This window comes from Psammomys obesus, unplaced genomic scaffold (genome assembly GCF_907164565.1).
Source record: "Psammomys obesus unplaced genomic scaffold, mPsaObe1.curated_primary_1811, whole genome shotgun sequence".
In the NCBI taxonomy this organism is placed as follows: Eukaryota; Metazoa; Chordata; class Mammalia; order Rodentia; family Muridae; genus Psammomys; species Psammomys obesus.
Window position 1 is genome coordinate 6,229,394 of NW_026596085.1, and position 21,240 is coordinate 6,250,633.

The 21,240-nt window shown below is 43.1% G+C and overlaps 1 protein-coding gene across 2 annotated transcripts in view; it reads right to left on the reverse strand.

The window, feature by feature from the left end:
* Positions 1-21,240, reverse strand: part of Tmem117 (transmembrane protein 117) — a 448,350-nt gene that overhangs the window by 419,923 nt on the left and 7,187 nt on the right. The gene's annotated exons all lie outside the window — the stretch shown is intronic.

Sequence of the window (21,240 nt, forward strand, 5' to 3'; positions counted from 1 at the left end):
GAAACATCTTCATCACTAATTTGCATTAACCATCACTCTCCAGGGACCAACTATGTGCAAGATGTCAAATAGCTTTGCTTCCTAGCTCTAACCTACTGGAGTCTAAGCTTGCCCAAGCAGCAATGCTGCTCCCTGGTTCAGGGAAGAATGACAGCAGGTGCAGTCAGTTAGCTTCTCATTAAAGTAGGCAAGGGCTTGCGATCTCTATGGGTGCATGGGAACATTGAGGAGGGGGCCCACAGCCTGTCATCCTGGAAGCCCTCATGTTGACACATCTACACAGACAGAGTTACCGGGATCTCCACACTCATGGGACCTGCCCTTACTAGGACCCACACACAAAGCTGAGGTCTGTGGCAAAGGAGACCAGGTGGCCTCGATGCTTTCAAGGGACTGTGCTTGCTGCTAATCCATGGGGGGGAGGGGGAAGGGAGTGTTCCAGCTCACTGCTTTGCTTCCACAAATGGGAAAACAAAAAACAGTAAGAATGGAAGGACACTATGGGAGATGGTACAGACAGCTGTCAGGAAGATCCCCTGTGCATAGACAACTCCCTATCCAAGCCAAAGGCAGCCGTCACCTTTGACCAAGCTATTGGATCAAGACCCTCATCATGAAAGCCCATATTAGAAACTATGGAAAAACAGACTACTGCAAATGTTAACAAGAACTAAACAATAATTAGTGAAAACAAATATTGTAAATCTAAAAGACAAATGAGAAAAAAATAAATGGTTTTCCTACTTCATCAAAGAATTCATTTATTTAATAATCAATAAGAACAGTAATATTACATATTAAACACAGTGCTCTAGCAGCTTGTCACACTACTGAAACATATGAGTATACCTTAATTATTAAGCAGTAGACAATGTTTTCATTAGGACGATAGGGCTATCTAGCTCTTTCTCTCTTGGGAAAATGGCTCCTTTTGTTAAAGGCCTGACTGGGGCAGAACACAGCTTCCTCCTTGCAGACAGGGCTAGCTGGCTAGTGCCTTTGTTTTTCTAGTCTTTCAACAAACACTGAAATCTGTGTTGTAATTTCACAATCAGAATGTTTTCTCACATTTTGGGGAGGCTTCGGAGAAGGTAGTATGCACAAGTCAAGTACAGTGTTAGAAATGGGAGGCCAGGTTGTACACACTGAAAGATACGTAACTGATCCACACTCACAGCCATTCTTCGATGTACTGAGGAAGGTGATGGTGCTTTGGGGAACTGTTAGTGAGCTGGCTCGATATCATAACTTAATAGTTTTCCTGATCTAAGCTGAGGTAATCCAAATCATGAGAAATCTATATGTTGTCATCAGTAATCCAGCCGTTATTTTGCAAGCTTTGAATATGAAATAGGATGGTGAAGAGCTATGAACTGAGCCAGGCTTGGTGGTGCACCCCTTTACTCCAGCATTCAGAGAGGCAGAGGAAGGGGGATCTCTGTGAGTTGGAGGCAAGTCCAGGACAGCCAGGGCTACACAGAGAAACCCTGTCTCAAAAGAGACAGAGACAAATGAACTGAATAACTAATCTTTATGTGCTCACATAATAATACAGTGGTAAGATACAGGAAACCCATAATCCAGAGCCTTTCAATCATGTCTCCTTTTAAAAACTATGACCCCAAAATTACTCTGTTCCTTTTGTTTTGTGTCATTTTATGTTGAAACAGCTTCTACTAAGCAGTCCAGGCTGAATATGTACTTGCAGAAATCCTCCTGTCTCAGCATCTTCCAGTGCTGGAATTACATACATGCACCACAATAACTATCTCTAAAATCAATCTTTGAAAAAATTGTAACATGACTTCTTTGTATAGCTCTTGTTCTCATTTATCTAAGGGAACTTACATGTATGAATTGGTAATTTTTAAAGCCCTGAGTTTCTCATAGGGAAAGGAGAAAAATACAGAACTCTTATTTTTATAATGTATTTTTTAAAAAAATTAATTAGAAACTTTTGAAAGAAAAAACTAAAATTTAAATGACAACCTGGCACCTTATCATCTCCACAAGAGTAGATTCATCCCAGAACTGGGATGGCACAGTAACAAGAGAAGACACAGCAGAGAGGAGACCATCTTGTACCATCTTGGAACGTTCTTTTTCTTTCTCCACCCCACCCCCAAACCATGCAGTCCAGGGGTCTTAACCACAATAAAAATAGAACAAGCTGCTATAGTTGAGACAGTCCACAAGACGGCGCTCATCCCTAGCAAGAACGGCTAGTTTCCCCACTGAACTTGGAAATGACTTTTCATAATGAAACCTCTTAGAGATGAACAGACCTTTGAATCGGCTCTAAAGAAAATTTTAATGTCAGACATTAACAATTAATGTTTCCAGAAAGTGTAAGCCTCTTTAGTAAAAAATTAAACATACAATTAGGTAATTTGATAAATAAGAATGGAGGGTCTAAACACATGCAGACCAAGGCTATTGATAGCCATGCTATGCAACCAAAATACAATGCAAACATATAATTTAAATTTCTTAATAACCATACATTAAAGTTTTTAACTATAACTGACATTGTATTTAACACATGTCCAAAATACCAACATTTCCATATGCAATCAATGTAAAATTAACAGTAAAACGTTTTCTGACTCCTTTGTGTGATTCTGCTGCACAGTTCATGCCTGCAGCACATCCCAGCTGCTCAGAAGGTGGTATGCCTGACAGCAGCTTCATTCAACAGTGCATACCTAGAGAGTCTAGCCTCAGGACACTCAACATCAAACCCAGCATCTGACTACGAAGGCGAATACGCGCCTGTGTTTCTTAGATCACATAAAATATACCTGCAAAAATGTAAACAGACTTTCCCTGCTTGCAAGCATACAACTGTTTTCTGTATGCAAAGCATAGGAAAATAACCACCTCCTCACCTCTCTAATCTTTTACTTGAATAACAGCCTATGAAATAAATCCTGGCCTTGTTTAATTATAGCTGTCTTATTGACATTGTCAAGGATGAAATACATAACAGGAAAGTGTAACTGACCAAAACCTGCAAGCTCTCCTATAAAAGGTGGATAGTGTATCCTGTGTGCATAATAAAATAAACAAGCAAAATAAATAAAAAATAAACAAAGAGTGGGTTTAACAAGCATCTCCTCACATTTCAGATCTTACACTTCCCCACTGAACCAACTTCCATAGTTAGATCTTTTTGACTCATAGACAAACAAAGTGAGAAAGTCTACTGCTTACTTGCTGATCTCAATTCTCATTTTGTAACATATTCGACTCATACATAAATATACAAAAGAAGCCACTCACAGATACAAAAGAATTATTAAAATTGAAAAGGGTAGCTGTCTTATCCAGATATAAGGTCCTAAAAGTAGGCAGGGATCATCTGTTCTTCTGGTTCAAGAGCACAGGTTTAAGAGAAAGCCTTGTTACTTTTGCAAGACGTGTTTGAGAGAGGAGTGAAATGCAGGCATGTAGAGAAAGCTCAACAGGGACCCTCAGAACAACGGGGCTCAAGGGGGTCCAGCCCTGAGTCTATAGTAGATCTTCAGAGATCCTGCCCCCAGACTCAGGGCACCACAGGATGCTGTCCTAGCCAGATGGGACCCTATCATTCTGGCTGCAGAGAAGTGAGCTTCCTGGAGGCTCCACCATGGCTTTTGCAGTGGTGGGGCTCTGCGAGCCAGCAGCTCTCAATTATTCATGACGATGCTGAAAGGCTAGGGACAGGCCACTTCAAACGAAGCAAAACTAATTAACACTTACCTGGGTTAGATAAATCTGGGTTAGATTAAACTGAGCCTGTCTATAAATTATACAAGGCCAAAATCTACTGGAAGGAGTCAGGGCTCCTTAAAATACAGCAAGAGAGTACAACAGAAATGAAGTGGAATCCAAACTCTCAGTGGCATAGCCAAACTCAGGAAGATGCCTGAGGGGCCCCAGTCTCCGCTGAAGTGGCACACACTGATAACGTCTCTCACCAACCGGACACCTTGTGCTTGCCACTTTAGGAGCAGGGCCTGCTGTGGGGTAACATGGAGAACAGCTCTGGCCCAGCAAGCACAGGGCCTCCATCCTTACTGTGACTCCCACAGGGCGATGGAGGGATCGACACCACTGTGGACCACAGCAAATGCCAGTGAGGAAACTGCTAACCATACGTGATGCTACTGAACGTATTTGGGTTCTAGGCTGTGTCCCAAATTGGAGGCTTTGAGCTGTTAGCAGGCAGCTAAGTCCAACCAAGGTTACAGTAGAGGCAGAAAATAAGAAAAAGACTGAAAAACGAATTTGAAAAGGAAATTCTATTGCAAATGGCCCTGAAGGAGTAACAGAAATGAAGAAAAAAAAAAGTACAAGCCAAACAGAACCACCTGAGCTAAGGTAAAGGACTGACTTCCAGCATCTTAAAAGGAATTGGGTTAATTGTGGCCAGGGTTCTAAGCTGCCAGGGCTGGGTCGGAGAGCACTGGGATCTCTGTAGAACCCAGCTTACCTGCCTGTGCATGCTGGGCCTCACCCTCTGCTTCTCTGCCCCACCAAACTCTAACTGCATTTACACACACATACACACCCACTCACACACGATGCTCCTGTCCTAGGTTTAAATTTTTTTAAGTTACAAGGCTACAAGTTATCATACGGATTTCATTTTTTAAAAAGCAGAGTCCTTACAAAAATAATTCAGGGCAGCTTGTGTTTATTACTCACTGCTCAAGAGTACTGAAGCTGCCTTGTTCTTTGTTGTGTTTTGTTTTTTTTTTTTTTCTCTTTTCAAAGAAGATTCAATATGGTTTGCTTTAATGAGGTGGCTCCCCTGGGGTTCTCCTATTGCTTTAGCAACTCCATATCAAATACCAAAGGCTGTTTTTATTAGTGGGAAAGTATAATTCCTACCTGCATCCCTAGAGGGGCAGCTTTGGTCACCTGACCTCACTCCGTCCCCCTGGGTCTAATCTGATATCAGCATTACCTTCAAGAAGTGAAGGATTAGCTGGTGAAGGAGCCAGTACATCAGAGAGCAGTTTTAGTTAACACAGCAGATGTGAACTACAGTGTCCTGAACTCACAAGGGACTTAAGCTGAAGAACAAGCCACATAAAAAGAAAACCAAAAACACAATACCAATTACCCAAGAATCTATGCAGACTAAACACTCAAAAGCATGGTAGCCCAGCTTGGGAAAAGTAAACAAGCTACATCGGGCTGTCCACCAGGCTTCACTGTGAGACTTCCTGACATCCCACCTTTGAAACAGACTAAGAAAGACCCATAATCTGCTCCTATTTTTGACAGAGAAGCAGAATGTTCTCCTCATTCTCCCTCCTACAATGTTACTGAAGTAGAAAGCCCATCATCAGGGCCAGTGAGATTGCTTGGCGGGAAGACACTGCCAAACCAGGTGATGGGGTTCAGCCCCTAAAACCCATATGATGAGAGACAGACTGAATCCTGCAAGTTGTCCTCTGCTCTACACACTGGTGCTATGGCATGTGTGTGAGGGTGCGCGCGCACACACACGCGCGCACACACACACACACACGCAATGCAAATATGAAAGTTCATCTTTTCTGACCCCAAGTGGGAGAGGAGGATAGAACACTGATCATTGACCAAAGTAAGTGAAAACTGGGAGAAAAAGACAGAGCAGAGAAGTGAGAGAAGGAATGTCAAAACCAAGACCAAGCAAGACAGGTGAGAGATATATGCTCTCTTCAGATTAAAACTAAGACATACTAGCAACTGTAACTTGCTTGCTATTGTGATAAATAATCAAAGCATTTCCAAAGATAAAAGAAAACGCAAATATATGCTCTAGAGCTTTCATGTGAATAAAGGGGACAAAAAAAATAGCTCAAGTTTAAATACCAATAGACAAAATCCAAACTCTCACAATGAAACAGAAAGCGAAAAGACAGGGGAAAGAGAATCTAACTGCCAAGAAAGAGACAATAAAACCTGGTGGAAACTGAAAGAAAAGATATTTAAAAAGATATTTCAGTGGAAACTGAAAGAAGTTGATGAACATGGTGGCATTGTTTTCATTTTGAAATAAGACTAGCCTGTCCTGAAACTTCAAATTCTCCTGCCTCCTGCCTCCTGCTCTCCAGTGCTGGATTAGACCAGTGTGTGCCAGTGTGTCTGAAGTTACACAGTGGTGGGGATCGAACCCAGGGCCTCCAGTATCCTAAGCAAGCACTTTGCCAACAGAGCTACTATATGTTTTCTTTTAAGACTTGTTTTTTGTGTGTGTGTGTCTATGTCTGTGTGTGCTAATGCCACTTGTGTGCAGGTGTCCACAGGTCAAGAGAGGGCACAAGATCCACTGGAATTGAACTCACAGCTGGTTGTGAGCCACCTGACATAAGTCTAAAATTTAACCCAGGTCCTCTGGAAGAGCAGCAAGGGCTTAACCACTGAGTTTTGTTTCTTTGTTTGTTTTAATGACATAAAAGTAATAAAAATATTCCCTTGCCTCAATGTAAGCTGCAGCTTTTGGCTAATATCCATGGCTAGCAAGAAAAATACCTGCATAGCTTTTAATTAATTTCAGTATCAAAATTAATTATTAAATGGGAGCATTGCTAGAGCCATGAGTCTGAGTGTGAGATGCCCTTGATTTTTCAATATCGTGCCTTAGAGTTAACAAAATTTCAGAGATTTGCAAAGTGTAAATAAACTCATGCTATTGAAGGTATTAAACATTCAAATGCTAGCTATATGCTAAAGCACTCTGATTAGAGCAGATTCTCATAGAGCTTTCCTCATAATTCCTGGGCCACACAGCACTTGATAAACAGAACAGGATGCCCTGACTGAGCTGATTTAACGGAAGAAAAGTGAGAGTCTCCTAATATTGAAACTGTGAGGTAGCACCTTGAGAACGCAGATGGACGAAGTCCCAGGTGGAAACTGTTACCTTTAATTATCTTTTACCTCATCCAACCACTCAGTCTGCGGGCTCCTCCTGTCTCCCCTCAGCACTCATCAATACTGCGCGTCCCTTTCCAAAGAGCTGTCCTTTGGGGCACCCCTGCTAATCTCTTCTTTGGCTGTTTCCTACACTTTAAACTCTGCTTGTAATCTTTACTTCGAGACATTTCCCATGGCAGGTAAATACTCATTCTCATCTTATCTTTCTCTCTTTGCCAAGAAAAGAAGAGAGTTGGGAAGGAGGACTATAATCCGTGGCTTTACGGAAATTTCATAATGCTATTAAAGGTATTAAACATTCAAATGCTAGCTATATGCTATTATTTTTTAACCGGGAAGCAAGACACAGTCTGTGAGGCTAGAAGGGGGATACGTGGTATTTTCTTAGTTCTTCTAGCTTAATGTATAAGCGGGTTAGTGTCAACAGGCTGCTCAACTTCTGCCCCTGCAGGGGTAAGAAACAGGATCTAAAAGAAAATGCAGGTAGGAAAGTTTGGATTTTGGTTTTTTGTTTGTTTGTTTTTTAACTATTTCCACATACCTGCTGTGTCACTGAGTTCCACACCTGCCAGACACTTACAATGGCTTAGTCATAGCTTTTCTATGGTTAGAAGCCCGGACACTTATTTCATTTATTTTTAGAACGGTATCAGTGCTCGTAATGATGGTCTGTGCCAGTTCTGTTTTCAAGCCAACCTCTGATCACTACAGGATATGAGCTGAAAATGGAAAATGATGAAGTTGCCAAGGTTGAGATGGGACGCCGGGGGCTCTAAAGACAGAATGCTTTGAAATGCCTTAGTCACAACTCTACAAAAACACACTTTATCGTCATCACAGAAAGCTTTGAAATGCCTTAGTCACAACTCTAGAAAAACACACTTTATCGTCATCGCCATTTAAGAAGCACGATTCTAAGATTCGTAATTACCTAGTATACTGACCAGGCAATGAAAGAGTCATGATAGGACCTACAAAAGACATCTGTAATGTATAGATGTTCCCCCCCCCCCATCTGAACAATGCCTGAAAGAAATCCTGAAGACTCAGTATGGCCCCAAACTACACTGTCAACAGAGAAAATGAGGATGGCCCAGCAAATACTGGAAAACCCAACCAATCCTATATGAAGCAATCATCAGAAATCATCAGAGCAGATCAATGACAAGTCCAACCACCTCTCAAATGTTGCAACTTTGCACTCTAAAGGCTTATGTATCTGTACTAAACACTGGTCACGTTGCACAGAGGGCCTGAGAGCACAAGACTTTGCTATATTGATTTTCAGTTGGAAAACCTTGATGCCAGTGAGAATGGGGCTGCTGAGAGACTGTTCCTTCCATGTTCAGCTAATCATGGAATCTTTTCAAAAATGTTAGAGACAGACAAAGAGTGTGATGTGGTATATTCATGTATGAAGTGACCAAAGAACAAATCTACCAAGAATGTCTTTAAAACAAAGGATATTAAGTCCCCCCCCCCAAAGCATACAAGAAGATAAAAGTTTATAAAAGACAAACATTTAGACATTAGAAGGGCACTTAAGAGCTTAAATGTACAGACAAAGGGGGAACAGTCTGCATGAATCTGAGTGGCAGAAAAATGGGGCAATGTCACAGAACAGAGACATCTGCAGCGCTGTCTGGTATGCCGCGGCAACCCCTGCTTCCTGGTACACAGTCAGTGAGAGGGTGGCACAGGCTGAGAGCCCGCACTCAGAGCTTACAGTGGAAACAGGTCCTATTTTGCCAACTCATTGCTGTCACCAGTGGGAACAAACAGTTGTACTCTCTTGCATATATTACAGAAATAGGCATTCTTTTTTTTTTTTTTTAATAGGCGTTCTTGATGCTTTGCTCCATCTCACTGTGTCCTGCCTACTGGGACACATCTCTCACAAACATGACTCCTAAAGCAGCCAGAGCCCTGCCTGGCAGTAAGCATTAAACAGCTCGAAATGAATAAAGAAAGTCTTGATGGCTCTTTTCTTCAGAGGAGGGCAGAGGTTACAGTCTTTAGAACCCAAAATAGGGCAATTTATCAAGGAAACTTCTTCAGGGAAGTTTTGGCATTTGGGGTGTTTGTTTTAAAATGAATTCAGTTTATTAAGTAAATACACAGCTATACTTCTCATTTCTTATTTTATCAGAAGAAGATAAAAGATATCTATTAAGAAATCTGTGGGCTGGGAAAATGGTTCAGCGGGTAAAGCAGCTGCATGCAAGGACAAAGCCCTGAGCCCAGATCCCCAGAACCCGTGTAAAAAGACTATGGTAGCTACAAGCACTTGGGGCAGAGGGAACAGAGATAAGCAGATTCCTGAAGCTCACTGGCCAGCCAGCTTAGCAAATTTGGTAACTTTCCAGCTCAATGAGAGACTCTGCCTCAAAACAAAGGTGGAAAGTATTGGAAGAAAGACACTCAAACCTCCACATGCATGTAATGCACAACAGCACAGAGATGGTCACACCCACACCACACACACACACACACACACACACACACACACACACACACACACGTCGTTTTGCAGATTTTAACTTACTATCATAAATAATCATTCTCAATGCTATCTTCCTGTTTAGATTTGCACTGATATTGTCTCTTTAATTCTTGATATGGATAATTTGTGTTTTCTATCCTCCTTCATTATCAGTATTTGTATGATTTCCTAATCGTAGTAATCTTTTCAATAAATTCTTGTTTGGATCTCTTCCATTTCCTCTGTTTGACAGTTTGTTTTTGTTTCATTTCTGCGCTTGTTTTGGTTTGGGGTTTTGAGCTAAGGTCTCATCCATCCCAGACGAGCCTTGAACTAAAGGCTTGTAGCACCACTGTGTATAGATTCTAGCACTGCTGGGGAGACCAGGGCTTTGTGACTGCTGCCAGAGCCTTCCACTAACCCAGCTTTCCAGACCCTATTCCTCTTTCTATGTGCTTTTACTTTGCTTTTCAAACTTGTGTGCGGCTCAGTTTCTTTACTTTTCTAATCCTTTCAGATGTAGGAATCCCTTAAGATGGAAATGGAGCAATGATTAAAAACTCTGTTCTGTTCAACTGTATTTAAAACATCAAATGGCCTCTCAGTGCTGCTTTTGTTACATCACCTCAGTTTATATATGCCTTCATATCAAACTAACTCAAAACCTTAGTGGCTTTCCAGGCTGGGCAAATAGCGCAGCAATTTAAGAGCACAGTTGTTCTTGTTGAAAACCTGAGTTCAGTTCCCAGCACCCACAACAGGTTTTTTACAACCACCTACAACCCCAGCTCCAAGGGACCTGACATTCCTCCGACTTCTGAGGGCATGAGCATACGCACACGCACACACACATGCAAGTGTGTGCACACACAGAGTGATAACGAAATGGCACTCTCTTCTCACACTACCCCTCTGCTGAGGCCCCATGAAAGGCTTTGCTCCACACTGCCTTCCCTCTCCCATTCAGGCTCAGAGGGCAGCAACAATCTGTAACCCTGATGGTTACAAGGAAGACAGAGGTGAGCTGGATGTCCCTGAAAAGATGCTCTAGCTTGGAAGTGTCACACAGTCCCACTGCTCTCACCGGACCACCCAGAACACAAGACCAGAAAGAACAACCCTACCATATGTCAGAAATGGTGAGGCAAATATATCTCATTAACTACATTAGTGAATAAATTATAACCCCCCCCTCGCATAGACACATGCCCCACCAGAATACATCACCCACGAGAGCAAGGGCCTGGAGTGTTGTGTCATTACTCATTGCTGTATCCCCAGAGCCTAGAGATGCTCCTCTCATACACACAGTCCTCTAAAAGCACTCCTTCAATGAAGGCAAAAACATCTTCTCTTAAGGCCTCCTGCAACTCTAAAGCTAACACATGTCTAGACCTGCTAAATTACTGAATCTGAAGATCTTCCCCCACCCACTGTTGACAGTTTTCTTGAAGCGGTGTAAAAATATTCATCTTTACATCCTGTTTGGGCTGTCAGCTAGAACCCAGACAGACACTAAATAAGTGTTCTGTCCTCTTAGGCTTGGATTGTATTTACAAAAGCACTTGTGTCTACAAAATGCAGTGTCGAGGACAGAATTCAGTCACGGCACAGCTGTAAACGGAAGCAGAGCAACCTGGAAATAAAGGGGTGGGTCATCGTGGGGGCTGGTAGTTGTGGCTGTAAGGGAAAGAACCCGGGAAGTGTTCTGGCACTGTCTACAGCCTCCTCCTCATGTGGACAGAACATCTGTTCATCCCGAGAAAGACTTCTCTTACTGTGTGGGAATCTGAGTCACAGCTCTAAAGGACAATTGTGACTGTCCCCATCTGTCTCCTACAGCATGTCCTTCAACAACTCCCCTGCTCCCAATACCACCACAGAGCAGCTCTGTGTCCGCAGGCCAGGCACAAGGAAGGGACAGCCTTGAGTAGCATTTAACCCACTCAGAATTCAAGCTTTTTCCTAGACGTGGAAGTAGAAATAGGAGAAGGTCAAGTTCAAGGCCAACCTGGGCTACATGGTCAGTTTGAAGCCAGCCTGGGCTTTGTAATATTAATTAGAATAAGTCTAAAAAAAATGAAGTCAGCAAGGACCATGTATGGATATAACCTAGAACCTCTGCTCGGATGTAGCCCATGGTAGCTCAGTAACCAATTGGTTTCCCATAGTAAGGGGAACAAGGACTATTTCTAACAGGAACTCAATGGCTGGCTCTTTGACCTCCCCCCCCCAAGGGAGGAGCAGTCCTGTTAGGCCACAGAGGAGAGCTTTGCAGCCAGACCTGAAGATACCTGATAAAACAGGATCAGATGAATGGGGAGGAGGTCCCCCCCTATAAGTGGACTTGGAAAGGGGCAGGGTGGAGATGAGGGAGGGAGGGTGGGATTGGGAGGAAATGAGGGAGCGGGATACAGCTGGGATAGAGTTAATAAAATGTAACTGATAAGAAAAAAATAAAATTAAAAATAAAATGAAGTCAGAAGCTTCATTTCTCAAGGGAGGGAGGAGAGTGTCATTGTAACCGGGTCTTCGATACTTTTCGAATTGTTCTTTGTCCCACCCTTTACTGACCCATCCTCAGTTTCACCCCCTATCACTAGAGAGGAGAGAGAGGATAGAGGGGACAGAGAGAGAGATCCCTGAATCTAACTTCTTTCCTTTCATTTCTTTTTTGAGCATGACTGCTAATAAACCATGACCAACCTCCCTGAATGACCAGTGACCACCAACCCCACCTCTCAGGGCCCTAGCATTTATATACCCCCTGAAAAGTTCCCAGAATTCCAAAGGGCACACACTCATGGAAACTGTCTACAGCTGGAAAAACCATGCCTCTTCTAGAGCAGGAGAGAGGTCATAGGCAGCAGCTGCAAAGCAGCCCCATAGCCCCACACCTGGGACTAAAACAAAAGCACATTACAATATTTGTGTGTGTGTGTGTGTGTGTGTGTGTGTGTGTGTGTGTGTGTGTTTGTGTGTGTGTGTGTTTAAAGAAACCAACATTCCTAAATTCTCACTACACATGGCTGGCACCATAGAGGAAGCCAAGGTGGGAAGTTCCTAAGAATGAGGAAAGTCCTAGATGAAGCACTCTGATTATGTCCCCTCTCAGAAGCAGGACACCTCGATGTCTCTAGAACACCAAATTTAATACACCACATTTAAATTAGCAACTGAATGGATTTTGCAAAATAAACTTCTCCAGCCTTTCAGCCCCACTTCACCCCTACCTGTGTTGTCTTTATGCTGGCTCTGCACCCACCCCTGACCTCTGCTCCTTACCAAGTGCTCAAAGCATATCCAGCTTGTGGCCTCTGCACGGCACATGTTCTCCAAGAAAACACCCAAATGGCTGCTTCATCTTCTTCAGATCCCACTTCCTGCTTGCTTAGTTGTCTCGGCATTTTCTGTCCTCTGACTTACAGACAGAGGTCTGGCTTCTCTGTTTGTCTGTCTATTCTTACTACAATGAAAGCTCAAAACAATCAGAACAGAGACTTGGATTTTCAATATGAGACCTCTCAAGCCTAGAATATACTCAGAGTTTGCTGAATGAAAGAGATCAGACAGGCACGACTCAGAGCAAACAAGTCTCCATGAAGCTTCAAAGAGGAGCTCAGTGCATTGATGCCTTTACGGCTTCATCTTGGTTTTCCTCCCGCACCTTTCTGCCTCCTTCTCCACCTGTCCTCACTGGCATTGCTTCTAACATAAGCTCAGTCACTGAGTCCAGGTGTGTCCCCACCTGTGGCACCTTGCTGCCGTAGGGCCAAGTACCTAATCTTCAGTCACCTTCCTTCCAAACCTGACATTTTTCATCCCTGTGAACAAAGACTCTTAATTTAGTTCTTGATGTTACACTTTAGGTTTTCCCCCAAAATAAGCACGGAGCATTTTCAATTTAAATTTTAATAAAGGAGTGATATGTTTTGTGGCTTCTGCTGTTTCAGGATACTTTAAGCTCTTGAACACGGCATTCAAGAGCCCCCATGATTGATTTTTTTTTTCTTAAGTTTTATCGTGTTTTATTTATTTATTATTGTACAGCACCTGTTTGGTTTCTAATGAGGGAGAGAAAGAAAAGGTGTGGATTTGGGTTGGTAGGGAGGCGGGATGATCTGGGAGAGGTCGGGAGAGAAGAACCCTAATGAGAATATATCGCATGAGAAATACCTATTTTTAATTTACAAACTAATAATAAAATAAAGAGCTTCCATAATTTTCCTTGACGTCTCTGTAACCTGCCTCCCAACTACCTAAACTTTTCACACTAAAGAGCAGATTCTCTGTTGGTGCCGTTCACACCCAGAGACTTTGCATTCTCCACCACTGACAAGGGCTCACTGGAGGGATTTGTAACAAGGATGCTCTGGCCAAACTCATCCATCCCCAGAGTCCATAGCCCGTGCCAACCCATGAGGCCTGGCAAAAGCTCGCTTGACCACTCCCGTTGGGAACAGCTCTCGCGTGTTCAGACTAGACGGCCCACTCCAGCTCTCGGCAGTTGTCCCCGCGGGCACTGCAGTCACACTGCAGTGCATTTGTCATGCGTCTGTGTCTCGTCGGCAGCCGATGCCCGTTCTTTTTAAAGACGCCGGGTAGTGGATTTGCGCACTGAAAAGGTCTCAGGCAAACAAGTCCTGAAACATTTGCCAGCTACAATGGTGACAGATTGCTGCCGTTAATGGGAACAAATGGGGACAGGCATAAGAGGAATGGGGTTAAATTAGGACATAACCTTCCCTGGACAGCGGAGCAGGTTCAAACCTGCACTCTCAGCCCATGGTCAGCTCTTCCGCTGCCTCATCCCAGCCACACCCTCAAGGTCACACAGAGTACAAAACGTAAGTGCGCTGGGCAAGGGGAAAATCTCGGCCAGTCATCACATTCCTCTTAAGCTGAAGGAGCCTTGCCGCAGGAAGCACCTTTGCAATTTCTCTAGGCTCCACAGCAATGACAGCCTCTGCCCTGAAACTGAGACCTTCCTACCCGGTCAATTGAATGACTTCCCATAACCCAGAGGAAGGGCTGTCGGGTGGAGGTGGTGCCAGAAAGCTCTAGACACTGACAATGTGGAGCAGAGCAGTAGGGAGTGGCCTGGTCCGACCCGCTCCCAAGCCAGACCAGGCTGGCCACTGCCTGTTGGCCATCTGGAGTGCCTGGAAGGCGCCAGTCTGGAAATCAGGCTTCAGCTGAGGTTCTCAACTTTTCTGCTGGCTCTTCAGAAGACCTTGGAGCCAAGCAAATGACCTTTTTGTATAACCATCAACAATAACGGCAGGTCATGCCCACGAGAACCCAAATCAAAAACAATGGAGCTGCCTCTCTGAAAGTCATAACCCGATTATTCACAGTCAGGAGCCATCAAGTTTGCCTTTGTTGAAGACCTCTATTCTGATCCTGGGTGCCCCTCCATCTTGTGATAGCTTTTCTTTGTCCCCTTCCATCTAGAACCCCCTCATAGCAAAAGAGCCCCTGGTGAGAGCTTTCTCACATCCTCCCACTCATCACCCCCCTAGCAGATTTCCCTCTGAGGGGAACAAGCCCGCCCACAGATGTCACTGTTAACATCCCTGTTAGTCCACTGCGCTCCCTAAGTAGCATCCTATTTTAACTCTGTGAAAATATCTTCCACAATGATTCTAATTACAGCAGTGACAGAGAGGAAGGGAGGAAAAGAAAAGCAAGCCAGAAAAAATAAAAGCCAGCATTCTCCCAAATCACAAGCCTGCTTCAGTCAGGACTAATTGCCCTCTGTTGGAAAAACAAACAATGTATTAATTCCAAATAATCCACAAAGCAAGCTCTCTGCACTGCCAGCTTCGCCACTAGCTGCCAAGATCTACCCTGGCCAGGTCCACCTCACTAACAGTGCCCTGGTTCTCCTCTCGCTGGGTGTGTGGGTTCAGCTGCCTGCTGCTATTTCATTTGACAGTGGCCTCCCTCAGGACCCCTAGCATTACCTTCCCCTTAGAGAGTGAGAAGAGGAGATGGAGGCAATATTCAATCTGGAAAGGAAAGAGTCCCTTGACCCTGAATGACTCATCTGTACCAAGAACAGGGAGAAAAAAAAAATACCTAGAAAGCTTCCCTGATTAAAGGCTGCTGAATCCCAATGCTCTACCTGAGTTAGTGCAGTGAGTTCTTGAGATACCTTTCCACTTCGCTTGTAACCGGCCTTGAAGCTGCAGCTGAGGGCCTTTCAGTGCTAATGGGTGTGTGGCCGACTACAAGCTAATAAAGGCACCTCACAAGAGGTGACAGGGCACAGTGGCAGCGGGATTTCCAGCCTCACTTTCTCTTCCTGCATGTGAGAGAAAAGGCATGACAGTCGTGGAGCAGTTCTTCTGTAAAGGGCTCTGCAGTTCAAAGACCCTTTCTGCAGCACTGAGCATCAAACCCAAGGCACGCTCACTGGGAAAGCGCTCTACAACAGAGGTCTGCACTCACCCTCAACAGCTCTCATACATCAAACTTCCCTGTGAAGAACAATACTCTGTTGATTTTTTTTAAAACATCAGTATTTTTCTAGTTTGCCTCTCCCAGCCTCTTTCATACACCTACATATCTGTATTGTGAGCTTTGCTTCTCCTACCAGAAGGACACGCTAAGGTCTTCAGTGAGGTCTTCAGTCATCTCTGGTTCTAAAAGTATTTACTCTGTGGACTGTAACTGAATAGTGACAATTCAAGCACTTTCAGAAATGAAGATAGTAGCACTCAGGATCTATTTCGTGAGACTGAAGATGATGATACATTTACAGAACCACTGTCTTGAGTGTAAAATACTTAGTAATACTCTGAGAGGACAAAATTTAAAGCTATCAGTAGTATGAGTATCACTTGCAGATATGTGGGTCAAATTACTCCCTTAGAAGGAAATCCTCATCATCTTGGTCATACAATACTAAAAACTACCAATTGTCTATATTCTGCTCAACAGTCATGAATATATTTTCCAACATGTACTAAGAACCATTATACTAAGGATTATTCATTTACTATCAGTAAACTGTTCAGATCTCAAATTAACACAAAGCAATTCAACACAAACCAATGGCATTGTATTGAAAGAATGTGTTTTTTTTTTCAAAGTACTTGATTTGTTTTTATGTCTTAATAGTCCTGTATCACCTTAACTATTTTGCCCACATTTTCTACATTTTGTAAGTCTTTCCTATCAAAGTAAAATCATGTGTCTAGTTCAAAACACAAGGAACTTTTTCAAAGTAGACTTAAAACTATGTGGTAGAAACAAGCAGACAATCAGCATTATTTAATTCATTAACTCACACAATGCTGTCATCACTCTCATTGACCGGCTTCTATTACAATAAGAAAAGACTATAATTTTATTACAATAGTATAAGAAAAAGACTAGACCCAGCTTTCTAAAATCTCATCATATGTTGAAATTATTCCCCCCAACGACCTACTGTTTAAAAGTAAAACAATCAAAAGAGAAAGAATAAAAGAAAAAAAAAAACAACAACAGAAGAGAGTTTCCATAACACGAACACAAGACAGTTCTCATGTGCTATAGCCATCTAGCGCCCATTCTCAAGCTGCAGAAATCAGCTCTTTGTTTTCACAACCCTTTAAGAAAGAATCATGACGCTTTAAACAAGGCTTGGATACCTGGGGGGAAACAAGATAAGAATGAAGGTTCTTAACGGTAATCAAACAGAGATCACTGCCCAGTGTCTGTAACTCTGAAACTCAAGTCTCCTGTTTGTACAAATATGTCAGCAAGGCCTGTTATCAGCATCCCAACTCACACAAACACCAGAGCTGTTTTTAGTCCTCATTTCCCCTGCCCATGTGGTATCTACAGAAGCAGATGTCCAGCTACCATTCATATTAACATGTTTGACAGGGAGGTATTTAGCAGGGTGACCTTCTGAAAAACACTGAAACAGGCACTAAATTAAAAAAAAAAAAAAAAAAAAAACAGGAAACAAGCAAAAAGGGAGTTTGGAGGAAGAGCAATGGCCTAGGTTAAGCTTGGCGAGACATGCAGCATAGTCTTCATGACACACAGCCGCTGCCTGTATGCTCACCACTTAGCAGGACCTCAACCTCTCTCCTCACTCTGCCAGGCACCTCACCCAGGCTGCCTTGCTCTCACCCTGACTCTCATTTCTCAGGTCCTATCAGCTCTGGAAGCTTCACATCCTCACCTCTTCCCATCCTGCTTTATTTCCCATCATCCTCCACCTCCCATTACCCCATCCCTGGAGCACCCTGGACTGAACCCTCTCAACCCCTAATTAATGAAGGTGGTTGCTGAAGGACTTTCCTTCTCCTTCACTCCTCAATCTCTCCCTTCACAACTCCCCTCTGATTCTACCTCAACAGAAACCATTTCATAGTTTCTTCAGATTTTCCCCAAAACTCAAAGACCATAAAACTCTGCAGTTACAACACTGACATTTAAAGACCAAAGAACTTAGACCCAACCAACTTTTGCACTGTCTCTCCTGCTCTTCCTTAATACAAGTCTCTCAGGACCTGGTTTTCAACAAGCCCAGGATCTCCCTTCCCACCACCACCTCATAGCTAAAATCCTGAATTGTTCTCTCCTTTGCTCCCACCATCTACCGAAAGCCCTGGCCTCTGTAGGGAAATCTTTGGAGCATTTCTGCCTAATCCCACTCTTGCTTTAGCCTCAGCTGAATGCCCACATGGGCTTCTGAAAGCCCTGTGACCTTCTTCTTGAATTCCTCCAGCACACAGTGTGAACTATTCATTTGATACTTGATATGCATTTCCTTTGATTATCGGAGTTTTTAATTTTCACACCTATGTATCTTGTCTCTTTAACCAGATTTTAAACTCCATATCTCATATTTTATGAATGAACCAATGAATACCTTTCCATCGTTTTCAAGAAAAAGGCAACTGTACCAATAGATTGATCTAGAATACCAAGACTGCAGCAAATGAATTTACACATAGGTTCTTTCCTACTGTGTCTTCTGTCTTCTGTTTCTGTTTTCCGACATGTTGGAGGGGCATCTGCCTATTTCAACTTTCCTTTCTAAAACTGCCCCTTTAACAGATTGTTATGTGAGCTCTGCCTGAAGGAGCTATCCATTTCTTTCAACAAAAAGAGTGTTCTGTGTATTTACGAAAGGCAGGACCCAGTCGGAGCTGGAAGAGGCTGAAGCTAGGCAGACTCAGAATAGGTTGCCATGGGTAGCATCTGCAAATAGTCCTAAGCCTGAGTCTTAGGAAGGGTTGTTATTGTTGTGATGACACACCAAGATGTGAAAAGCTTGGGAGGACAGGGTTTCCTCAGCTTACATCTCCACAGCACATTTATCACTTATCAAGCCTATAGGAACATTTGTGCTTGCATTCACATTTGGATTCCTTCCTACCATGCTATCCGCTGAGGGAAAGCCTGTCACTCTGCTCTGCAAAGCCTACAAAGTAGTTTCTCCTCCTCTAAGATGCATCATTTCAGAGATTTTGAATAAGGAAAAAAAAATTGTCAAACTGAAGTAACAAAACCGACATTAAAATATATTCTATTGTAAGAAGAGAATTTAAGATGCCCTTATGCGTTATTTGGAAATAGTTCGTACTCAGTACACCACTTGAAATCTAGAAAGCTTTTTCAGAGCTAAGCTACTTATACTAACAGGAGAACTGGTGGTGCAAGCCATGATTGAAATCTGGTTTTAGTTTAAGAGATAGAATTTATAAGAGACTAGCTTGGCAAAATGTGACAATTACAAAGTCAAATCACCTAGCATTATTATTAAGCCATTATTTTTAGCTCGATGGTTCTCTAGCATCCTTTCATAAATTCAGGTGCTTTTCTCCAGCCTTAACATTCTGACCCATTTGCTACAGCTGCTGTAATTTTGAAAGTTCCCCAAATGGCTCACCAACACCTCTAGCCACTGCTTGTAAGGACACCGACTGACTTCCCTCTCCAGCAACCCCCACCTATTTTGGAAACTGAGTCTCTTACATTTATTACCCACCCTTCTACAAACATGATTACTCCATATCACACCACACTTGTTCCATATTTGATGTATGAGCCAACAAACGCTATTCCTCTGCGTCTTCTGTGTCAATGACCTGTCTTTCCAGACCACAGAAGCTTGGAGCCCTAAAGACCACACCCTGGGGATCACCACTAAAGAAAGACTGTTTGCCACTCAACCACACCCAACAAACTTTCTCTCTTTTATTACTTCCATTGCACTTGAACTATGGAATGTTCGGTTTTTACCTGTATCTTCAAGCTCTCGGAGGCTCCTTCTAGCCTGCTAGCTCCCTTCCTGCCTGGCCAGATTCCACTCTACCAGCTTTTGTTTGCAAAATGCAAGTCTAAGCAATCACCCACTACACTTGCAAATCTACATTCCGGGTGACTGAGCTCTGAAAGGCAAAATGCTGAGCAACCAGGTTTGGCACCATTCACAATCCCGATGGCTCTCTGTGATAACTAGCAACCTGTCCACAGGCCCACTGACCTCCCTCTGCCCGGTGTTCCCAACCTTGACTACAGGCCTTAAAGTCTCTTGTTGTCCCACCACCTTTGTTTTTGTTCTTCATAGTAAAATGGGGCTTATCAGATGAGGGGATGTGCTTCACCCACCTAAGCATCATCTTCACTCAGGCCTGCAGCTAAGGGACAAGGATCTCTGCTCTTGTCCCCTGTAAGGCTATAATGCCTTCCCATATCCTAAGGCCAAGACAAAAGAGGCCTTCAGAGATGCAGTAGTATTTATTTGTTCTGTCTAAATTACCCCCAAGTCCCCCACCTTAGCTGTTGTCATTGCTGTTCAGAATAATATGCTATTCATTACCCGACTTGTTATCATGCTGGTACACTCCTCTTTTATTAAGTGTCTTAGCAACTAACCAAGCAGCAGCCCTCATATCTGATTTCACCCTCCCAGCCTATCAGCCTATCAAGTATTGTACATGTGCCTGTTTGCCCCCCTTCTACGGAAGGTAAGTATGCAGGAGAGCAGCAGCTTTGCCTAGGACATGCTCTACCCTAGCTCTACCCTAGCATCTGATGTCTGTCGATGACTATCCCTACTTCTTGACCATCTGAAGTTAAGTCAGCAGTATGAACTCAATCAAAGTCAACCTCTTCCCCGGGAGTCTGAACTTGGGCTGGTCTCACTGAGTGAATGGACACTGAATCTCATTTCACCCCAGAGTCCAAAGCCAGTTTCCTCTTTGGTATCTATGAAATACTCCAGTAACCTTATAACCGGTTATTCCTTTATTTTTTAAGATTTACTTATGTATTTTATACATATGGGTGTTATCTCTGCATGTATATCTGCACAAAAGGGCACTAGATCCCATGGGACTACAGTTATAAAGGGTTATGAATCAGCATGTGGATTCTTGGACTTGAACTCAGGACTTCTGGGAAAGCAGCCAGTTTTCTTAAGCACAGAACCGTCCCTCTAGCACAGCGGTTCTCAACCTGCAGGTCATGACCCCTTTGGAGGTCACATATCAGCCTGTATATAAGATGAACACATCACAATTCATAACAGTAATAGTCACAAAGTAGCAGCAAAATAATTTTATGGCTGGGGGTCACCACAACATGAGGAATTTTATTAAAGGGCCGAAGCACTAGAAAAGCTGAGAACTACTGCTCTAACACGTAACCAGTCACTTTTTAACTTAAACTAATTTTTCTGATATTTATTACTGAGAGATTCCTTAATACTACACTATATTATACTAGTTCCAAATAAACATCAAAGAGCCAAAGTTTTGTTGTTGTTGTTGTTTTTAACTAGGGGATGAGGTTAAAACATGGAGAAACATGAGAAATAGCTCAGAGGGAAAGGT